A 22,154-nucleotide genomic window follows, 5' to 3' on the forward strand; every position below is an offset into this window, starting at 1 on the left:
AATTTAACTTACATTAAATTGAAATTAATTTAAAATCAAATTGAAATTAAATTAAAGTTAAATTGAACTTAATTAAAATTAAAGTAGACTTATCTTAAAAACATATTAAAAATGAAACGAAATTTAAATTGACTGACTACAAATAAAGTTTAAAACTTAATTAAAACTAAATAAAATAGTACCATTAAAACAAATTGAACAACATTAAATTGAATTGTATTTTTATTGTAATATTGAAGTCGAGATTGAAGTAAAATGTATTTAAAATCCCATTGTATTTTTAGTGTAAAACAATAGAAAAAATGCGAGGAAAACATTTGAAACACATTGTTTTTTATTGTTTTGGCCTTCGAAATCATCCCATCCGTTAAATCAATTGTTTTGCTCTGAATTTTGTATGAAAAATTTTCGATTTTTTTATTGTAAAGATACATAACAACCCCCCTTTTTTATTGTAAAAGACCCATTTACCATTCACTTTATCGTGGAAAACCATTGTCTCTGATGTGATTTAGTTGTTAAAATTCCATTACATTCAATGGTAATTACTATGTTTTAATTGGTGATGTAACAGCAAAAATTATGATATTTTAATCATATTTTTTATCCGGGTAGTTTATGCATCGTGTTTCGTTCATTTGTATTGCACTTTTATTTTAGTGACAAGGATTATTGAAACACTGTTAGGGGCCCTCCTGAGCCTGTGGTAAAACGCGCGGCTACAAAGCAAGACCATGCTGAGGGTGGCTGGGTTCGATTCCCAGTGCCGGCCTAGGAAATTTTCGGATAGGAAATTGTCTCGACTTCCCTGGGCATAAAAGTATCATCATGTTAGCTACATGATATACGAATGCAAAAATAGTAACCTGGCTGAGAAATTTAGCAGTTAATAACTGTGGAAGTGCTTAATGAAAACTAAACTGCGAGGCGGCTCTGTCCCAGTGTGGGGATGTAATGCCAATAAGAAGAAGAAGTGGCCAGACAAACATATTCCAAATTGTTATCAAATGCAAAGTCATATACAAACTTCAACATTTAGCGCTGCGGCAAGTGCTGGAAGCGTTTGCTAACAAAAGTAACAGCGTTGCTAAATCATCTGGAAAAGTATTTGCATACACGCAGAAGAATCTTGTAAGATTAAAACAACTAAGGTACCCCGGGGCAAGTGGGACCTAAAAAACCCAAATTAATCCACCTAGCGGTGACGATGCCTTTCTCGATTAAATCAAGATATACTGAAGGTGGTAACCTTGTTTTTTTTCCAATTCCTATCTACCAAAAATGTTGGCAATTTTGTTTTTCTGTAAAATAAGCATAATACATTATGTTATAATCAAGTTATGACGATCGTGAAATTTTCATTCATCCATTTTTGACAAAGAATTTATAACAAAATTATTTCAAGTACAGGCCGGACTCGATTATCCGGATAATCGAACCCTCCGGATAATCGAGCCATTTTTTTGTTGTTGCTGAAAATTTAACTTTTGCTCAAATAATCTTTATTTTGGTTATATAACATCTAATAAAATATCCCGTTGGTCCGTTCATCAGGGTGACCACTCTTGCCGACAAAATAAATTCCCGGGTTTTTCCCGGTTTTCCCGGTAGATTTTCCAAAATTTTCCCGGAAAAACCTGATAATGTTTTGATCACTTTAGTCCATGTTACGTGAAAAATGTATTTAATTTGAACGAAGAGAATATTTTTTTGGTATGCTGATACAATGTTCAGCATCTTTTGTAAGTATCGATTAAGTTATTTTATAATAAGCATTGCGCTCTAACATTCCAACAGACTGCTGCAAAAGACTTTAAGTTCTAACTGCTGCTTCGTCCAAAAAGCTTTTTGAGATATTGATTGTGGTCTAGAACCTATGTGGCTAGCTCTGAGGTAGCCTCTATCCATCTCTGGCCATTATTATTATTATTTATTCAGACTAAGGCCGAAGTGGCCTGTGCGGTATATAAGAGTCTTCTCCATTCGGCTCGGTCCATGGCTACACGTCGCCAACCACGCAGTCTACGGAGGGTCCGCAAGTCATCTTCCACCTGATCGATCCACCTTGCCCGCTGCGCACCTCGCCTTCTTGTGCCCGTCGGATCGTTGTCGAGAACCATTTTCACCGGGTTACTGTCCGACATTCTGGCTACGTGTCCGGCCCATCGCAGTCGTCCGATTTTCGCGGTGTGAACGATGGATGGTTCTCCCAACAGCTGATGCAATTCGTGGTTCATTCGCCTCCTCCACGTACCGTCCGCCATCTGCACCCCACAATAGATGGTACGCAGCACTTTCCTTTCGAAAACTCCAAGTGCGCGTTGGTCCTCCACGAGCATCGTCCAGGTCTCGTGTCCGTAGAGGACTACCGGTCTAATTAGCGTTTTGTAGATTGTCAGTTTGGTACGGCGGCGAACTCTATTCGATCGGAGCATCTTGCGGAGTCCAAAGTACGTACGATTTCCAGCCACTATGCGTCTCCGAATTTCTCTGCTGGTGTCATTTTCGGCAGTCACCAGTGAGCCCAAGTACACAAATTCTTCTACCACCTCGATTTCGTCACCACCGATGCAAACTCGCGGTGGGTGGCTCACATTGTCTTCTCTTGAACCTCTTCCTATCATGTACTTCGTCTTCGACGTGTTGATGACTAGTCCGATCCGCTTAGCTTCCCTCTTCAGTCTGATGTAGGCTTCCTCCCTCTTCTCAAAGTTACGTGCCATAATATCTATGTCGTCGGCGAAACCAAATAGCTGGACGGACTTATTGAAAATTGTACCACTCGTGTTAATCCCTGCTCTTCGTATTACACCTTCCAAAGCGATGTTGAATAGCAAACACGAAAGACCATCACCTTGCCGTAACCCTCTGCGGGTTTCGAAGGGACTCGAGAATGCCCCTGAAACTCGAACTACGCACATCACCCGATCCATCGTCGCTTTGATCAACCGTGTCAGTTTATCCGGAAAACCGTGTTCGTGCATTAGCTGCCATAGCTGGTCCCGATCGATTGTATCATATGCGGCTTTGAAGTCGATGAATAGATGATGTGTGGGCACGTTGTATTCGCGGCATTTCTGCAGTACTTGGCGAATGGCAAACACCTGGTCCGTGGTGGAGCGTTCGCCCATAAACCCGCCTGGTACTGCCCCACGAACTCCCTTGCAGTTGGTGCTAGTCGACGGCATAAAATTTGGGAGAGTACCTTGTAGGCGGCGTTCAGCAATGTGATTGCGCGGTAGTTGCTACAATCCAGCTTATCGCCCTTTTTGTAGATGGGACACACGACACCTTCCATCCACTCCTGCGGCAAAACTTCCTCCTCCCAAATCTTGGTAATGACCCAGTGCAGCGCTCTAGCCAGTGCCTCACCACCGTGTTTTAATAGCTCTCCTGGTAGTTGGTCAACCCCAGGGGCTTTGTTGTTCTTGAGCCGGCCAATCTCCTCCTGGCTTTCCTGGAGATCCGGAGCCGGTAGAATTATGTCCTGCGCACGTTCTCCCAGGTCCATCACCATACCGCCATCTTCGTCTGCCACATCGCCATTCAGGTGTTCTTCGTAGTGCTGCCGCCACCTTTGGATCACCTCACGTTCGTTCGTAAGAAGGTTCCCGTTTATGTCCTTACACATATCGGGCTGTGGCACGTGGCCCTTACGTGAACGGTTTAACTTCTCATAGAACTTTCGTGTGTTATTAGCGCGGTACAGTTGCTCCGTTTCTTCACAGTCTCGATCTTCCTGCTGGCGCTTTTTCCTCCGGAAAATCGAGTTTTGTCTGTTCCGCGCCTGTTTATATCGTGCCTCGTTCGCCCTCGTGCGGTGTTGCAGCAATCTCGCCCATGCTGCATTCTTCTCTTCCACTAACTGCTCACATTCGCCGTCATACCAGTCGTTTCTCTGATCCGGGGGCACCGTGCCAAGTGCAGCGGTTGCGGTGCTACCAATGGCGGATCGAATATCTCTCCAGCCATCTTCAAGAGATGCTGCGCCTAGCTGCTCTTCCGTTGGAAGTGCCACTTCCAGCTGCTGCGCGTATTCTTGGGCTAGTCTACCGTCTTGTAGCCGCCCAATGTTAAGCCGCGGCGTCCGACTTCGACGCGTGTTGTACACCGTCGAGAGTTTTGAGCGCAGGCATACTGCAACGGGGTAGTGGTCGGATTCAATATTCGCACTGCGGTAAGTGCGGACGTTCGTGATGTCGGAGAAGAATTTACCGTCGATTAGAACGTGGTCGATTTGGTTTTCCGTTTCTTGGTTAGGTGATCTCCATGTGGCCTTGTGGATATTTTTGCGGGGAACGAAGGTGCTTCGGACTACCATTCCGCGGGAGGCTGCGAAGTTTATGCATCGTTGGCCGTTGTCATTCGATACGGTGTGCAGACTATCCGGTCCGGTGACCGGTCTATACATTTCCTCCCTTCCTACCTGTGCGTTCATGTCGCCGATGACGATTTTAACGTCCCGCAGTGGGCATCCATCGTATGTCTGCTCCAGCTGTGCGTAGAACGCTTCTTTCTCGTCGTCGGGTCTCCCTTCGTGTGGGCAGTGCACGTTGATGATGCTATAGTTGAAGAAACGGCCTTTAATCCTCAGCTTGCACATTCTTGCGTTGATTGGCTGCCACCCAAGCACGCGTTGGCACATCTTACCCAGCACTATGAAGCCGGTTCCCAGCTCGTTGGTGGTGCCACAGCTTTGGTAGAAGGTAGCCGCTCGATGCCCGCTTTTCCACACTTTCTGTCCTGTCCAGCAAATCTCCTGCAGCGCCACGACGTCGAAGTTGCGGGGATGTAATTCATCGTAGATCATCCTGTCGCAACCTGCGAAACCTAGCGACTTGCAATTCCATGTTCCAAGCTTCCAATCGTGATCCTGTATTCGTCGCCTAGGTCTTTGCCGATTATATCGAGTCGCATTATCTCTTATATTGTTCGTAATGATTGGTTTTCTAGGCGGCTTATTGGCCCTGCGCAAACCTCCTGTCTCATCGGAGGGCCGCCGTGTCAGGGCTGTTTAGCGTCCCACCTAACACCATGACTTGGGCTTGTGCGCTTTGAGCGGCACACGGTCGCTTTGGTGGAGCCTACTTGCGGATACATGCAGCTTTTTATAGAGGTTTAACAGGGCCCACTGTCAAACCCCACCACATCCTAGGCAAGCCCCACAACTCGCAGATGGCCTGGGGAGGGATCGTCAAGCCCTTGGACATAGTCCCTGCTGCCCCATCTCTGGCCATGCTCTATGAAAATAACGAAAACCGCACATGTAGGAAAAAATATAAAAATATTTCAACATGGTTTATTGATGAGTCATTTATCCATTTTTATCTAAATAACAGTGTTTCAAGAGCATCCTTTCACTCCGAGATTTAATCAAGCATGCTTTGAAACCATCCCTGTTTTAAAGATCGATTAAAATCCTAATGTTTTCCAATCACAGCATGCATGATTGATGCCGGGATTCAATCCTAGAAATCAATCTTCAGAAAACGGTCTTACACAATTGAATTGAAAAATAAATTGTAAATGTGTTTGGGATACATAACGGGTGGGTACTAAATAGCGGGGATGTAAATAATTGCTCGGGAAGAAAACTACAAAGAGTACAGTTCAATCTTATATACATTATATAAAGAGTTGACCTTGTTCTTAAAACTTAGATTAATGAATAATAGTCTATGGTCCGTGGTCTGCCGTGCGACATAGTTTAATCTTGCATGTATCACATGACCGTTGGACGGCTGCCATCTCTGGTTGATGCTTCTGATCCTATTGATGAGTAAAAATATTTCTCTGAAAGCATTAATGTTCTCATAGAAAAGTATTGAAGTATTGCAACTCCCGTTTTTTAGTGGCCAGTTGGTGGTCTTTAGCAATTTTTGAGATACTGTTGACGAAAAAGATTCTGTATCCGAAGAATTTCATCGATAAATAACATGTAGTGCAGCACAATCTGATAAAACTTTATATAAACAAACTAACAGTGAAAAGGAAATCACTTTTAGGCTTAGCAGAAGCATAAACATGATTTTCGGTTAGTATTTCCGGGAGATACTGTGTCAGATGTTAGGATAGCATTATAGCATTATATTGGTATTATTTTGTTGTTGTTTCTGACGCTAATTGAGAGCTGATATTCCAGACCCTTTTTCCCTTCTCATCATCCAGGAAAATTAAAAAAATACTGTAAGCCCTTAACGAGCGTTGTAAGCTGCAAATGATAAATCTGAGCAAAATGTTCATATAACATGTGGTGGTAGAGAAAAAAATATTCTGTGATAAATTCAAGTAGGTTTTCGCCACGCAAGAGTCGGTTGGCTTTCAGTTTCCCACGCAATAGACGGTTGGCTTTCAGTTTTTAATATTCTTTACTTTTTTAAACTGGTTCAATAGTGTGATTTTTAATGTGTTATAAGTTCATTACCATTTTCTATACTAATAGTTAGAGATAAATGCCACTCATCACATTTCACATTTATTAAATGGAACAAATATTAGTACTTTTTAGAATAAAATATAATAATGGTTTCAAGACCGCCAAGCTTTGATTGTTTTTGAAGGCACAGTGTTTTCTTCGGTTCGTTTCATCTTTAAATCGATTGTACCAGCTTCTTAAAAATCCTTAGATAAAGATAGTACCCAACAAAACAGACCGGTACAGGATCACACAAAAACATATTTCATATTTTGAGCCTGTGCTTCTTTGAATCTATATCTGTAACAAATAATAATTGATTATTATCTAACAAGCTTTGAAACTACGCAAGCTTTGTACTGTACCTACAAGCTGGACATATTCGCAAACTTTTCTTGTATGATCACAGAAAAATTCGAGTGCGGTTTTGTGTTACTTTCGTCTTGATGGAGATATGATTCAAATTCTTCATCTAAGCCCATTGGGTTTGATAACCTCTCTGCAGCAACAGACCAACACTTTGTAAATATAAAAGTCTTCTTGGTGGAAAAAACCCCTAATTGACACTTTGATGTGAATTACGCCGAATAGATTACTAGATTGTAAAAAAAAAACAAATTATTTAGGATTGAATCCCAGGATTCAATCCTCCCATACAATGTGTATAAAGACAATGCATGCCTGGATTGGGATCGTTTGTGAGATTGGGATTCATCTTATTCCCATTTTTTAAATCTCAGCAGCTCTCAGAGTGTGATTTTTTGAAGACTGCTAAATAATGTTCATATGCCTAATTGTTTCTCTGCCTTCTCGCATTGATAGTCAAACAGTACCAACAGCCTGTTTGCTCTACTAGTCCAGTCTTTTGCTGTAAAAAGGCAAGCGAGGACTTCATTTTCAATCCACCTTGAGCTTGAGCTTCTTGAGCTTTATTGACTGACCATGACTGATCATGATCAGATCAGCTGTTCTTGCACAGAGAACAACAGATGTTTTGCTAGGGAAGGGGAGGAATTGATGTTGTATTCACTGACTCACTGCAAACCGAATTCAAGTTCATGCGGAATTTTATAGATTTTTTTTTGTGAGGTTGGCGGGCAGAGGTTCGTCTTGGTTCACGAGTTGCCAGTGTGGTAGGAGAAAGCTATTGATGGAATTCTAATCAGTCTTCAAAAAATCACACTCTGAGCGCTGCTGAGATTAAAAAAATGGGAATCCAGGCATGCATTGTCTTTATACACATTGTATGAGAGGATTAAGTCCTGGGATTCCATCCTAAATTATTTGTTTTTTACAATCTAGTAATCTATTCGGCGTAATTCACATCAAAGTGTCAATTAAGGTTTCACGAAGCGTTGGTCTGTTGCTGCAGAAAGGTTATTAAACTCAATGGGTTCAGATGAAGGATTTAAATCGTATCTCCATCAAGACGAAAGCAACACAAAACCGCACTCGAATTTTGCTGTGATCATACAAGAAAAGTTTGCGAATACGTCCAGCTTGTAGGTACAGTACAAAGCTTCGGTAGCTTCAAAGCTACAAATACAAACCAGTTAGATAGTAATCAATTATTATTTGTTACAGATATAGTTTCAAAGAAGCACAGGCTCAAAATATAAAATATGTTTTCGTGGGATCCTGCACCGGTCTGTTTCGCTGGGTACTGTTTTTATCGAGGGATTTTTAAAAAGCTGGTACAATCGATTTAAAGATGAAACGAACCGAAGAAAACACTGTGCCTTCAAAAACAATCAAAGCTTGGTGAACTTGAAAAGCATTATTATATTTTATTCTAAAAAGTATACTAATATTTGTTCCATTAAATAAATGTGAAATGTGATATATTGCTTAGTTGCATTTATCTCCAACTATTAGTATAGAAAATGGCAATGAACTTATAACACATAAAAATCACACTATTAAACCTGTTTAAAAAAGTAAAGAATATTAAAAACTGAAAACCAACCGTCCATTGCGTGGGAAACTGAAAGCCAACTGACTCTTGCGTGGCGAAACCTACTTGAATTTATCACAGAATATTTTTTTCTCTACCACCACATGTTATATGAACATTTTGCTCAGGTTTATGATTTGCAGCTTACAACGCTCGTTAAGGGCTTACAGTATTTTTTTAATTTTCCTGGATGATGAGAAGGGAAAAAGGGTCTGGTAGATTAGCTCTCAATTAGCGTCAGAAACTACAACAAATTACATAATGCCAATAAATCACGCTATTCTAACATCTGACACAGTATCTCCCGGAAACAGTAACCGATTTATGATTCTATTAAGCCTTATTGAAGTGATTTCATTTTCATTGTTAGTTTGTTTATATAAAGTTTTATCAGATTGTGCTGCACTACATGTTATTTATCGATGAAATTCTTCGGATACAGAATCTTTTTCGTCTACAGTATCTCAAAAATAGCTGAAAAAGCTAAAGACCACCAGCTGGCCACTAAAACACGGGAATTGCAATACTTCAATACTTTTTTATGAGAACATTAATGCTTTCAGAGAAATATTTTTACTTATCAATAGGATCCGAAGCATCATCCGGAAATGGCAGCCGTCCAGCGGTCATGTGATACCAGCATGTGAACTACACCGCACGGCGGACCACGTACCATATGCTATAATTCATTATTCTAAGTTTAAAAACTAAGGCCAACTTTTTATATAACGTATATCAGATTGAACTGTACTTCTTTGTAGTTTTCTTCCCGAGCAATTATTTCCATGCCCTCCATTTAGTGGCCACCCGTTATGTATCCCAAAACATATACAATTTATTTTTCAATTCAATTGTGTAAGACCGTTTTCTGAAGATTGATTTCTAGGATTGAATCCCGGCATCAATCATGCATGCTGAGATTGGAAAATATTAGAATTTTAATCGATGTTGAAAACACGGATGGTTTCAAAGCATACTTGATTAAATCTCGGAGTGAAAGGATGCTCTTGAAACACTGATTCTAATTGGATATAGGAAGCTAGCCCTCCTTAGCCGTGAGGTAAGACGCACGGCTACAAAGCAAGACCATGCTGAGGGTGGCTGGGTTCGATTCCCGATGTCGGTCTAGGCAATTTTCGGATTGGAAATTATCTCGACTTCCCTGGGCATAAAGGTATCATCGTGTTAGCCTCATGATATACGAATGCAAAAATGGTAACCTGGCTTAGAAACCTCGCAGTTAACAACTGTGGAAGTGCTCAATGAACACTAAGTTGCGAGGCGGCTCTGTCCCAGTATGGGGATGTTATTCCAATAAGGAGGAGGAGGAGGAAGCTAGCATTCCGATCATTTTCAATTCTAGCAGTTACTGCTAAAATAGTCAATTTGAAGATGTAGGATAGAAATGGAAACGATATGGATAGTCCATTTACTGTTCTAGCGATTGTAAACAGTGCTAGTGTGTTGTCCAAGATTGGTGAGATTTTACGCGTTTTGTATTCGTGTAAATTGCAAAAAAAAGGAAAATAATCGTGGTAAGTAGTTAAGTGTAAAATGTGCCTGCTCCCACGAGCCTTACGAACGCAGCCAGCACTACACTGTCCCATGAAAGGACGACAGTGATACCGCTACTCACCACCAGGGACGCCTAGAAAGACATCGAATGGGCGGCCATGGGGGTGGCGAATTGGGTGGTCAGCATGTGGTGGAATTCATGGGCGACAACGGGTCAACGGTCAGAGGCTTAGGGTCAACGGTCACAAGAACGACAAATCATTAGCCTGGTGATTGTCGAAAGGAAAGGTTGAATTGAAAAAGTTATTAAGCTAGCAGAGAAAAGTTATAGAAGTTGGAAAATTGAAGAAATTGGTAGAAGAGAAAGTTAAAAGGAGTTAGTGTAAAAGACTGGACATCTAGGACCTCGCGGTTTTTGTTTTAAAAACCCCCTTGTGGTTTCCCATAAACGCCATTCTGGGAAAGCCGTTACACAACCCGATACGTGCTTTAGTGATGAGTGTCGACCTAGTGCTTCAAAAACCCAGGATTTTCCAGCACGACATAGACAGAGGGTCCACAAGAAGTGACTTATACTTTTGGAATATAAATTTAATATGAATTTGAAATACTGTGAATTTGAAGAAATTCCCGGTAACATGTTCAAATTCCCGGGTTTTTCCCGGATTTCTCCCGGGGATTTCAAATTCCCGTGTTTTTCCCGGTATTCCCAGATTCCCGGGTGAGTGGCCACCTTGGTTCATGGATTCTGACTACCGTTAGAGGTCAGCGCCGATCCGAAATTCGTCGGCGTAACGTTTGTCATAACGTAAAGTTTTTTTTAACGATATTTTAAGACATTAACAGGAGAATCCTTTTGATTTTCCCGGAAAAATCTAATGAGCTGTCCCAGGAGATTCTTCCAAGTTTTTCGAATTTCCAAGAGAAATTGCTCTAAATTTTTCTCAATTTCTTTGAAATTTTCACGGGAAATTGTTTAGAAGTTTGCCTATGCCACTGGGCATGCATGCTTCGAATTTAACAGAATTTCCTTGTGATTTTTTAAAAGTATCACAAAATTTTTTTTCAACGGTTGAAATTCCGTGGATTTTTTTACAGAATTTATTTGGATTTCTACGTGAAATTCCTTATATTGTCTATTAGTAAATCTTCAGAAATTCTACGAGAAAATTTTCAAAAGACAAAGGGTCGTTTGGTTGAAAGTCAAGTCAGACCGAATACCACATGGCGGAATAATACGTTCAGCCGAAAGCTATCTAGCTGAATTCCATTTGTACAATACGGTTGTTATGTGGAAAATGGTTTGGCGGTACGACCTAACCTATGCCCTAACAGGTCGTTTGGTCGAATAGGCCTTGTCATCGAAAATTCCATTTGACGGAAAAGGTAGTTTAGAAGGAAGGGCAATTTGGCCGAAAATGTTATTCGGCTGATCAGATTATCGTCGACCCGTTCAGCCAAACGTCATTTTCGAACAAATGAGCTGTCGTGGCAAACGTTTTTTTCGGCCAAATTATCAGTTCGGCCGTATGATCTTCACCCGTACGTCGCAAACCGTTTGCGACCTTATGTCTCCTCGTCCGGCCAAGCAGCATTTTCGGTCAAACGATTTTTTTTCGGCAGCTCGGACAAACAACACCATATCCCCGTTTGAAGAGTTAAGTGGGTCCTGAAGGTAAATTTATTACTTGCACTACCAATATTTTTGTAATTGAATAAATGGCTTCCAACTCCTCTATACTTCAACAATGGAAGCATATACCCAGTCAACATTTTTATACCTATAAGGTAAATTTATTTCTTGCACTACCAATATTTTTGTATTTGGGTCCTAAAGCCCTATCTCGTTTATCGTTGCAAACGATAGTGCATCGGTCAAGAATACTTGAACCGATGTTATAAAAAATCTGGTAAAAGTATAAATCAGTAGAAATAATATTTTTATGTTTAATACCTTTTTGAGGCAAATATTGGCCTGTGCAACATTTCAGAACGAATCAACCATCAGCTCAAAACGTCAGGCCCATATATTAACTGTCAAAGGTTGAGTCAAGTGCCCTACGGTGTTTTGCTAGTGCGTTTGAATCCTTACGTCAAACAAGACCGAAAATGACGAGGAAGCATTTTTCATCTATTTTCAAATATCAAATTAAACAATGTCCCTTTCAATTTTTGAGTCAAAAGAAAAACTGACGCGTTCAGGATGATTAACTTCATCGTTCCCTGAAATAAAATCGAATATCGATTCTTCATTTTAGGACCCAATTGAATAAATGGCTTCCAACTCCTCTATACTTCAACAATGGAAGCATATAATGATGTATCAGTAATGTTCTGAAATAACCTGTTTTCTAAAAAGAAAATTATTTTGAGCTTTTTAGTGGAATGTCTTCACTTGTCATAAGACGAGTTAATACAATCCCATTGAATTCCACCACTTAATTGTATCTTGACAGATACGTATTTCGACCTCAAATGTAAGGCCGTCTTCTAGGTTACTTCTAGATACAATTAAGTGGTGGAATTCAATGGGATTGTATTAACTCGTCTTATGACAACTGTTTTCTAAGTATGCGTTAATAATTTGGTTGAACTAGCGTTTTTGCCTTTCTCGTACAACAAAGTTGTACCGAAAGGCTATCATTTCACTCTGAAAACGAACATTTTACAGGAACATCTGATAGTAAAGAAACCATTCGACTCAGTTTGATGAATCAAGATGATGTCTGTGTGTGTGTATGTTTGTGTGTCTGTATGGTCACTTTTTCAACCTCAAAAAATCACACGATTTTCATGTACTTAGACTTAACTGATTTTATCGCAACAAGTTGCATTCCGCAGAGCCACTTTTCCAATTACATGCTATTTAATTTCATCTGTGATTTCATCAAGAATGATCAATGCGTTCGCAGCTGACAATGAAAATGGTTTAGGCAGTTTTCCATTTTTTTCCCATATAAACGGGACTACGAGCATTGAGCAGCTACCATGCTAAAATATAAATAACGTTCGCTTGATGGGTTAGAATCCTCGCTACGGCAATATCAATAACGCTAACGCAACGAGCAAAGCTTTTCAAAGCTTGCAGTGTGGAACGTGTTGAACACGAAAACTAATCGACGAACAACGCACGCGCTTTAAGGCTCCCCCAAACCTAAGCGATTTCATCGCCGCGTCGGCGACAACTAGTCGCCGCGATTCTATCGTTGGGTCGCTGCAGGCAATACTCTATTAAGCTTCCATACCAACGGCGACAGAATCGCTGTCGCCAAGCGATATAATCGCGTCGCGACTGTCATGTCGCGTGTGTTTGGGGCAACCTTTAAAGTTGAGAGCGGACTCGATGTTGATTATTGCCATTATACTTTATCGGAGCATTCGCACCAACACAGTTGTAGCTGAAGCGGGCTTGGTAGTCATATGGCTACTGCTTCTGCCTCATACGCAGGAGGTCGTGGGTTCAATCCCAGGTCCGTTCCATTCTCCTACTTTGTATCTTTCTCTTTATTTCTAATGTTCTAGCAATCGCTAGAACTGGAAATGGACTTCTATACCGTTTCCATTACTCTTCCTATATCTTCAACTTGAGTATTCTAACAGTAATCTGCTAGAATTGGAAAAGAACTAATAGAGCTCGTTTCCTACATCCAATTAGAAATTCCATCAGTTACCTTCTCCTATCTATCACATTGGCAGCTCGTTAACCAAGACGGACCTCTGCCTCTCCAACCTAACCTAGAAATTCCAACAAATTCCGCATGAACTCGTGGCAAGTGCAGAGGTATATTCGGCTTGCAGTGGGCGAGTGATTGCATCATCATTTTCTCCCCCTTCCCTACATTGACTTGCATTCTGACGTGGCAGGCGCCAGTATGGCCTAACAAATGAGATCACCAGTACTTGTACATTGAAGATGTGTGCTAGTCCCAAGCAAACATCTGTTGGTTCCCTGTGCAAGAACAGCTGATCTGGTCATAATGGAGTAGCAACTACGAGCAGTCAATCAAGCTCAAGCTCAAGCTCAAGCTCTACTACAAACGACACGAAGGCTTCGCCCTTTGGCTGAAAGGCCCGTGTCATCTGCAAACAAAGATTTTTGACACCCTGGTGGTAAATCAGGTAAGTCAGAAGTAAAAATGTTAGACAATATGGGCCCCAGACAATATGGCCATGTATAATGGAATTCTCTCACCAAGTTTTAATTCATATATCCTGGATGAGGGAGGACCTTTCTTCAACATCAGCTAGTTTTAGATTTGTGCTGAACAAAGGCAACAGCCAAATAAACAAAAAATCGGCTGTCGTCTATTTTTCATATCTGCTAAGGGTCTGTTCACAAATTACGTAACACTTTTGGGGAGGAGGGGGAGGTCTAACTTGCGTTATACTTTGTTACACTAAAAGGTGGGGGAGGGGGTGGGTACTAGAAAATGTTACGCATAACGCGAATAAAAGTTTATCTTAAAGGATTTTTTTAATCACTGATTGAAGTAATTGCTAATATGTCTCAATCACGACGAAATACGTACCAACCTTTCCTCTTTACTACCATACTACGCATAATTGTCCCATGCTAGTCTTTGTAGTTTAATTACTTTTTATCCGTGCAGGCTTTTATGATGTTTTTTTAGGAATCCTAAATGACAGCGAGTTTTGTTCGAATAATTGTTGCTAAATTTCGAGGCATTTCCATTCTAAGCGATATTGCATCTTAGCTCAAGCACATAAACACTCAAATTAAAAAATGATTTGTCTATCATTATCGTTTTAGTCATTACCGAAATCAAGCACATAGCGGGACCGTTATGCGTAGAAGAACAAAGCGAAAACAGAAAACAGAATAGGTCCCACTTGCAGAGCATTAATGATTAATCGTAGATTTAATCATGATTAATGAATAATGGGTTATTTAATCATTATTCATTAATCATAATCATCAAAAAAATATGATTTAATCATTAGTCACTAATCGTCAATCATATAATTTTACATTCAATCATTAATCACTAATCATATTCATAATTGTTTTGAGTTTATTCATTAATCATCAATTTTAATCATTGCATACATTGCTTTTATTCATTAATCTTTAATCATAATCATATAATGTTATACCTTTCAATAACCCAATTTGAAATAAAGGTTTCTTGACTATTGATCACTATGCAAATCATTCAATTTGATTATTCATTACCACTATTCATTAATCATATCGATCGTTAATCATTAATCATACACATATTCTGTCAACATTTAATCACGATCGGTAATCGTTAATCATACTTCAAACGTTTTATTCATTAATCATAATCGTTATTCACCGTAAAAAAAATTATTCCTTAATCATAATCTTTAATCATTGTCAAAAATGAATAAATCATCAATCATAATCGTTAATCATAGAATTAAATGATTTAATCATTACCAATTTAATCATTCATTGGAAGCTTTATTCATTAACGCTCTGCCCACTTGCCCGTGCGTACAAAAGTGACTTGAATCGTATATGATAACAACTTATGATTATCCTGATAATGTTCGTACATAACAACGATTGCGCATCATTCCAAACGATTCAACCCACGTGTAAACGATTATGAAATGTCAACATCAGTCTTTCATCGTGTTTACTCTCGAACTGTGTTTACAACTTAAATTTTAGTTGTTCCATAAATTGTTAGTGCAGATATTGAGCGAAACTGGTTGGCAGTGAAAAAGTACATCGGCAATAATCGGAATTTTGGCAGATCGGATGGAATGAAGTAAGTAACTTTGAAATTAATTCAATCGGTAAGGTTCAGTGGCTCAGTGCTCAACGCGCAGAAGGTGGAAGCTATATACGTACAACGCACATCGGTATATGATTTGCATGACAATATTTGTATATATAAACGATATTTCCGATTTGATCCGATAAAACTGATATTGTTTATATAGATTTATGACTTCTATAAACGCAATCGTGTATATTGCTTACACTGGTATCATATACAATAATATTCATATTTTAGCCATCTATATAAGCAGTCATATACGAATGTGAAAGAAAATAGCAATATATGCGATACAATTTATCATTTCATATACGATATGTGGTTTACTGGGTAATGATGTATCAGTGGTTAATGTTCTGAAATAACCTGTTTTCTAAGTATGCGTTAATAATTTGGTTGAACTAGCGTTTTTTTAGGTCCCACTTGCCCCGGGGTACCTTATCCTAAAAGTTATTTGTTGAGAGTTAACTAACACTAGCACTGAGGGCAAGAAGACTAAAATATAAAAGACCGTTTTGAACGATTTTGTTGTACTCCAGACTGCCAGTGAGAGCTATGACTTATTATCACCCCCCAGACCCATTGCCACCCCCGATGGCGGTAAAAGAAAACATAAGTTTTTCGTTATTTAACTGCAGATTTGATTTTTTTCTCTAGTGATTCGATTATCCGGAGTGAAAAAAAATCGATACTCTGGATCATCGAGTCCAACCTGCACCACATATCCTTACTTAATTCAATTAAGTTAATTCAATAAATTAATTAAGTTAATTGTTACTTGGGTTTAGGTACGTTCGTCATAATTCGTTGGTACAGTTGAGTTGCAGTAAATTTTAAATTTAAGTTGATTATTAGAAGTTTTTGAAAAAATGCGTCTCATCTCGTATATAATTGATTTAATGCGACACTTCCGCTGACACCGGTTCATATATGTATGAACATCATACCTTGAGCTATGCTTATTTCGTTTCCAAAACAGTTTGCTCCCAATGATGGCTAAACTTCCGTGAACACAACACAGTACAATATACAAGAAAATCAACTGAAAAAACCGAAAAAAAAGTTTGTTCTTGATGGCAATACCTTCAAATCAACACTGAAACTCAGAAACGGTTGCGTTTACCAATAACCAATAACGTTTACCAGAGATAACGATCGCAGTTTTCAGTCTTCAAGGTGCAGCCCCGCGCAAATGTTTATCCGTGCTGCCGCACTCGAATGAACATTCACTTCGGGCTCTAACGTGCACTCGTAAAAATGAGCATGAACCCGAGCGTAGGCTGGATGCTCATGTTTTGCACCGCGCTCACAGCGGCGCTCGAACATTGATGTTTTCAGCGCGGCTGTGAGCGCCACTTTGAGCACGGTGCAAAACATCGGTTACAATCAACAGACATTGCTTGGTTGGATAGGCTTAGCATTTTGGTGTTGAAACTCTAGTTTTCATATAATTGAATTTCAATGGTTCTTTGTTCGTAAAAATAAAAAGGAACTTATTTATCATCTTATTATGCGCGTAGATATTTGAAATATCCTCAATGACAGAGTAAAAGGACATTCTACGAAAAACATAAGCATAAGGAAAGTTCAACCCCGTACTTCTAACAATTTTTAATTGGATATCTTTTAGACTTGTTGAGAAGAGTTTCAAAAATTCTTTCGGTTGCTTCCCTATGCCGCTCAAGTTTACGATATTGGAGGACGATTTGGTAATCCGTGATTTTTTTACCTTCAGTCATTATCAAAGTACATCATCGGAAATCATGTTCGAATAATCAAATATGGATCGTATATTTTGTGTATAAAGGGTACCTATCGCAGAACCCGAAATTTATAGAATTTTAAGTAATGTGACTAAGTTGCCCGGCACTGACGGATTTCTCTCTACTTGGGATGGAAATGTGTGTGCATATTTTGGCAATGCGATAATCAACAATGAAGTATTCAATTCACGATTATATAAGCCTCCATGTGAAATCTGAATTATTGAACAACTAATGCATAAATTTTAACTCACGTACTTTACTATGTATCTACCTACTATAGAAAAAAAAACAATTCTATATGTTCAACACAATTTGTTGAGGTTTTGTGGAAAACAAAATAAGTTGACACACAGTTTACAATATCGAAACATTTCTTCTTCAATGGATCTACATTTCAACTGCAACTTGACCTGTTTTGAACTAAGTGTTCCCTATTAGCATTTAAAGGAACCGTTATAATTTAGGCTTTTCTATGCCTGCCATTGTATACATGTATTGTTTTGTGTATCTTATGTAGAAAACACAATGAATATACTATCCAGGGCGTCGAAAATGTTTCCCTCACGAAAACACTCTAGACTGGACCCAAACATGCTAGTGGCAATCAATTAAACTAATCCGTTTATTGTACACTTTTTGTTTTTATTTTTTAGGGAGATTTTATATTTCATTTGTTTCCCCAATTGAGTTTCATTCTTTTAATAAAGCTGGATAGAAACAATAATGTTATGTACCATCTTTGCTAACACACTAAATTTTCATGTTAAAGTTAGTTTGCTTCACGTTTTGAATTATTTTCAACAATAAAACATAACACGCTTGCTTTTCGCATACTAAAGGACCACGCAGAATGGGTACTTTTGCGAACGTTTTGACTGTTTTCCCGTTTGACGCACGCAAATTCAAATGCTGAAAGCACAACTTGTTTTCATCTACCAACTCCGATTCATCTTTTTTTGCTATGCCGCTCAACTATGGCGAATGCGAAACGTGCCGCATAATCGTAAAGCATCGCGCTCGGCCCAAAACCTATTCTCACAGCCTCAGTTCTCAGCCTAAGCACACAGTCTGAGCACACAGCATGCTGGATGAGCACACAGCCTGAACACACAGCCCAGGTTTTGAACTTGAGCTCGAGCCTAAGCTGAGCCGCACCGCGTTCATTTTCCGCACCCATGTTCGATGCTGATGGTGAACACGAGCTTGAAGGAGAACGCGCGCTCGGGATGAACATGAACTTGCAAAAACTGCACTCAAGCTCAGCGCCGCTCATGTTTTCGTGAAGACTGGCAGTTTTCAGAAGTCGTCCAATGATAACAAAATCCATTCAATTCATGACGTGCTTATCTTGAACATCAAGTCAATGTTATGGATTTTACACAGGTTCGGGCGAGAGAGCGCAAACGTATTCGTGAAATGTCGGAATCAGTAACAGTGTTCGTTTCGCACGACGACAGCGGTGGCTCGGGTGTCGGAAACAAAAGAACGGTGACGTCAAACTCACACCTCATGAATGAAATTTGGTGTGAGTTTGACGTCAGCAATCAGCTGATCAGAAATGTTTACACTTTTTGAGCTACTAATACGAACAAAAGGCACGCTCAACCGGACCTGTATAAAATAAATGACATTGACATCAAGTGTACCAAAAAACTCAAAGCTGCAACCCGCATAAAAATTTACAGTAGAGTAGAGTGGGGCAAGAGTGCGCGTGGGGTAAGAGTACGTTTTCCATTTTTTGAAGTAATAAAAAAAGATAAACTAGCAGCACTGCATCAGTTTGACAGGTATTCTGGCCAACTATTATCATATGTAATTGTAAACGATTTGAATAAACAACAAGGGAGATATGGAGATAGATAATTTTTTGGTCATTTTGCTAAAAATAATTGGGTTTCCGCAACTAGTATTTCATTACCATATATACGTTCAATCAGGTGAACATTATACCATTTCGATAACCTATTGTATAGAGTACTTTATGGTGCAGAACACCAATCCGATTGGTTTTCCAAGAAATCAAAACCATTACTTGAATAATTTTTGGGACTGTGGGGTAAAAGTACGCAGGAACCGGTGGGGCAAGAGTACGCATATGAATCTTCAAGTTCTGATGTCAAACCCGTATCTCCGGCCGAAATAAGACTTCTTCCAAAGCGTAAAGATCCACAACTAAGAAAAAAAGGACAGAATTCGAAATAATAACATGTTTTTAGGATAAGTTGAAGTAATTCGGTGTTAGAAAGGACTTAGCGAACCAAGCACTGAAGCGAAATAATGAAATTGTATTAGGACTTGTTGTAGGTGTACAACATAGTACGAAAACACAATTTCATCTAAATGATAATTTCATTCAATCAAAATAAACATTCATAAATTACGCAACGTTTATCTAGGAGGGGTTGCGAGATGTATGACGACCCATATTATTTTTAGAGGATTCATACAAAAAGTATAATATAGGGGGGAGGGGTGATGAAATAACCAAATTTTACGTTACGTGATTGGTGAACTTTCTTTAAGGAAAATTCCTTTGTATACGCCACGTAAAACCTGATATATATTTTTACCTCTGTAGTTTTTTGTATATACAGAAAATAATGGTTTTTCGTTTGAAAGTGCACATTTTTAGGACCCCTCCCCCTTTAAGAGTTACGTAATCTTTAAACATTCCCTAATATATGCTCATTAAACATCAATTAAATGTTATTAAATCTTATTTGTGTAATTATATACAGTGATCGTTCGCTAATTGGGGCACGACCTTAAGGTAGCCTCACACCTCGGGAATTCGGTCCGCGGATTTTTTCCCCATGCATTTTTGCATATGCGATGTTTTCGGGATTTGGGCACGGAAAATCAAAATCCCGGCCCCATTTAAAATGCATGGGGATCAAAATCCGGAGGAAAATTTTCCCGAGGTGTAAGGTGACCTTTACCCCAACTGGCGAATGCCGTTCGCTAATTGGGGCGCTTTGACAAGCGTCAATGTTCTTTACTTTTTGCATTGAACAAAGGAAAATTTAACGCGCCAGAAAATATCGATCCCGCCAAACACGGAAACAAAACGTCAACGCGTTTTTGACATCACATTCTGACGTTTAGCTGCTTTTTAATTGGGTTTCGCCCCAATTAGCGAACCCCCAACTAAAAAGCGCCCCAACTAGAAAAACCCCAATTAGCGAACGTTCACTGTACTTAAAGCACATGATTGGATAAATGCGTACTCTTACCCCACCCAATGCGCACTTTTGCCCCACCGGTGGGGTAAGAGTGCGTTTTTCACTTGTCTTGCAATAAGGGTTCTACTAAAACGAATCTCAATAATTTCAATATTTTTTTGCACTGGGTAACATAAAGGAAGAGTATATGAATCATCGACACTGATTTGATATGCAGAAGCTTGCTTCATAAGGGCCACATGATCGATTGAAAACTAAGTGCGTACTCTTGCCCCACTCTACTCTACCTTGTATGGTTTAATCCATTGGAATATTATAGATTGAATGGTAAACAATACAATCGACTGTTCGTTTAATGTAGATTATTTACGGTTGAAAAACATCTATATTGTATTTACCTCAAAAGAACAATAAATCCAAATGTCACCAATACATTTTATAATATTATTATGGTTCGCTTATGTTAATTAAACTTTTGACCGAATTTTTAAATTAGTCCATTTTGGTCACCAAAAATCAATTTTTAAATATAAGAATGTGAAAAATTAAATTAATTTTTGAAGTATTTATTATAATGAAGAAACAACAAAAACCATAAAATAACAATAGTTTCCATTGTTGAGTAAAAAATATTTATTTTGATTTTTTATATATAAATTATATTGCAGATCTTAAAAAAACCGGATCTCTACAACAATTAAAATTAATAAAAAAATAAGTTTTTCAATTTTTTTACTCGGTGGAAGACTAATTCCATTTAAGCGGCTAGGGAAAAATAAAAAAAATCGAACAGTCAAAGTGCAGGACTCTTCGTTGCTTCCTGTTCTTTTAAATTCTTCTAGTGGTTGACTAATAGATCATTGGCTGCGTGCTTTGTAATGGTGGGAAGTACTTATAAGTGTTGTTAGCACCTAAAGATTTCGATTAACTGACCATGCGGAGAAATATGTAAAATGCTTCCCGGGGTGGGGGGGGTTGTCTGCTGGGTTCTTGATTGTTATCGCCAAAGCAAATCTGACGTTTTAGTTAATATTTCGATTTGTTTCTTTCAGAACTATGAAGCTTATTGGAAACCACTGTTTGCCATTAATCATCAACGTTTTCCATTACAGAACAACCGTCATAACTACCGCTGATAAAGGTAACTTTTCTTTATATTTTCTATGTGCTCTAGAAAGAACATTGACATTCTTTTATAATGTTCATCATCCACAGGCGCATCTCCACGGAAGTTCTAAAGCATGGTTAATTGGAAAGGATGCCGAAAGACTGCGGCCACAATAAGCGCCGCCATATACGAACACCACCACTCTTCACCAGCAGCAACATGTTCAACTTTTTTTTCGTCAAGTGAATTGAATTAAAATGTGTACACGTTCAGTTCGCGTTAGATTCAAGCGACTTGCTCAATTTAATTGCCTTGTCTAAACGTAGCATTACGGCATGCCCAATGAGAAGCTACGAAGAGCGCTCAACAACAGAATAATCTAAATCTAAATTTAAATTAAATTTCAAATCAAAGTAATAAAATGAATCGTAAAATAATTA

At 39.0% G+C, this 22,154-nt stretch overlaps 1 protein-coding gene and 1 long non-coding RNA gene across 3 annotated transcripts in view; one reads left to right on the forward strand and one right to left on the reverse strand.

The window, feature by feature from the left end:
- The window catches only part of LOC134208652 (protein artichoke-like), a 181,347-nt gene that overhangs the window by 46,329 nt on the left and 112,864 nt on the right, over positions 1 to 22,154 (reverse strand). Inside the window, exon 1 of one of the 2 annotated variants that reach the window (XM_062684417.1) lies at positions 16,606 to 16,721. The exons of the other annotated variant lie outside the window; for it this stretch is intronic. The gene's annotated coding sequence lies outside the window, so the exon portion shown is untranslated. Of the gene's footprint in view, positions 1 to 16,605; positions 16,722 to 22,154 lie in introns of those variants that run through there. 2 annotated transcript variants of the gene reach the window in all.
- LOC134208654 (uncharacterized) lies at positions 15,560 to 22,037 on the forward strand. Its single transcript, XR_009978689.1, has 3 exons — positions 15,560 to 15,646; positions 21,659 to 21,747; positions 21,822 to 22,037. It is a non-coding gene; the product is annotated as an uncharacterized LOC134208654 (long non-coding RNA).

The sequence above is a fragment of the Armigeres subalbatus genome, chromosome 2 (assembly GCF_024139115.2).
Source record: "Armigeres subalbatus isolate Guangzhou_Male chromosome 2, GZ_Asu_2, whole genome shotgun sequence".
NCBI classification, from domain to species: Eukaryota; Metazoa; Arthropoda; class Insecta; order Diptera; family Culicidae; genus Armigeres; species Armigeres subalbatus.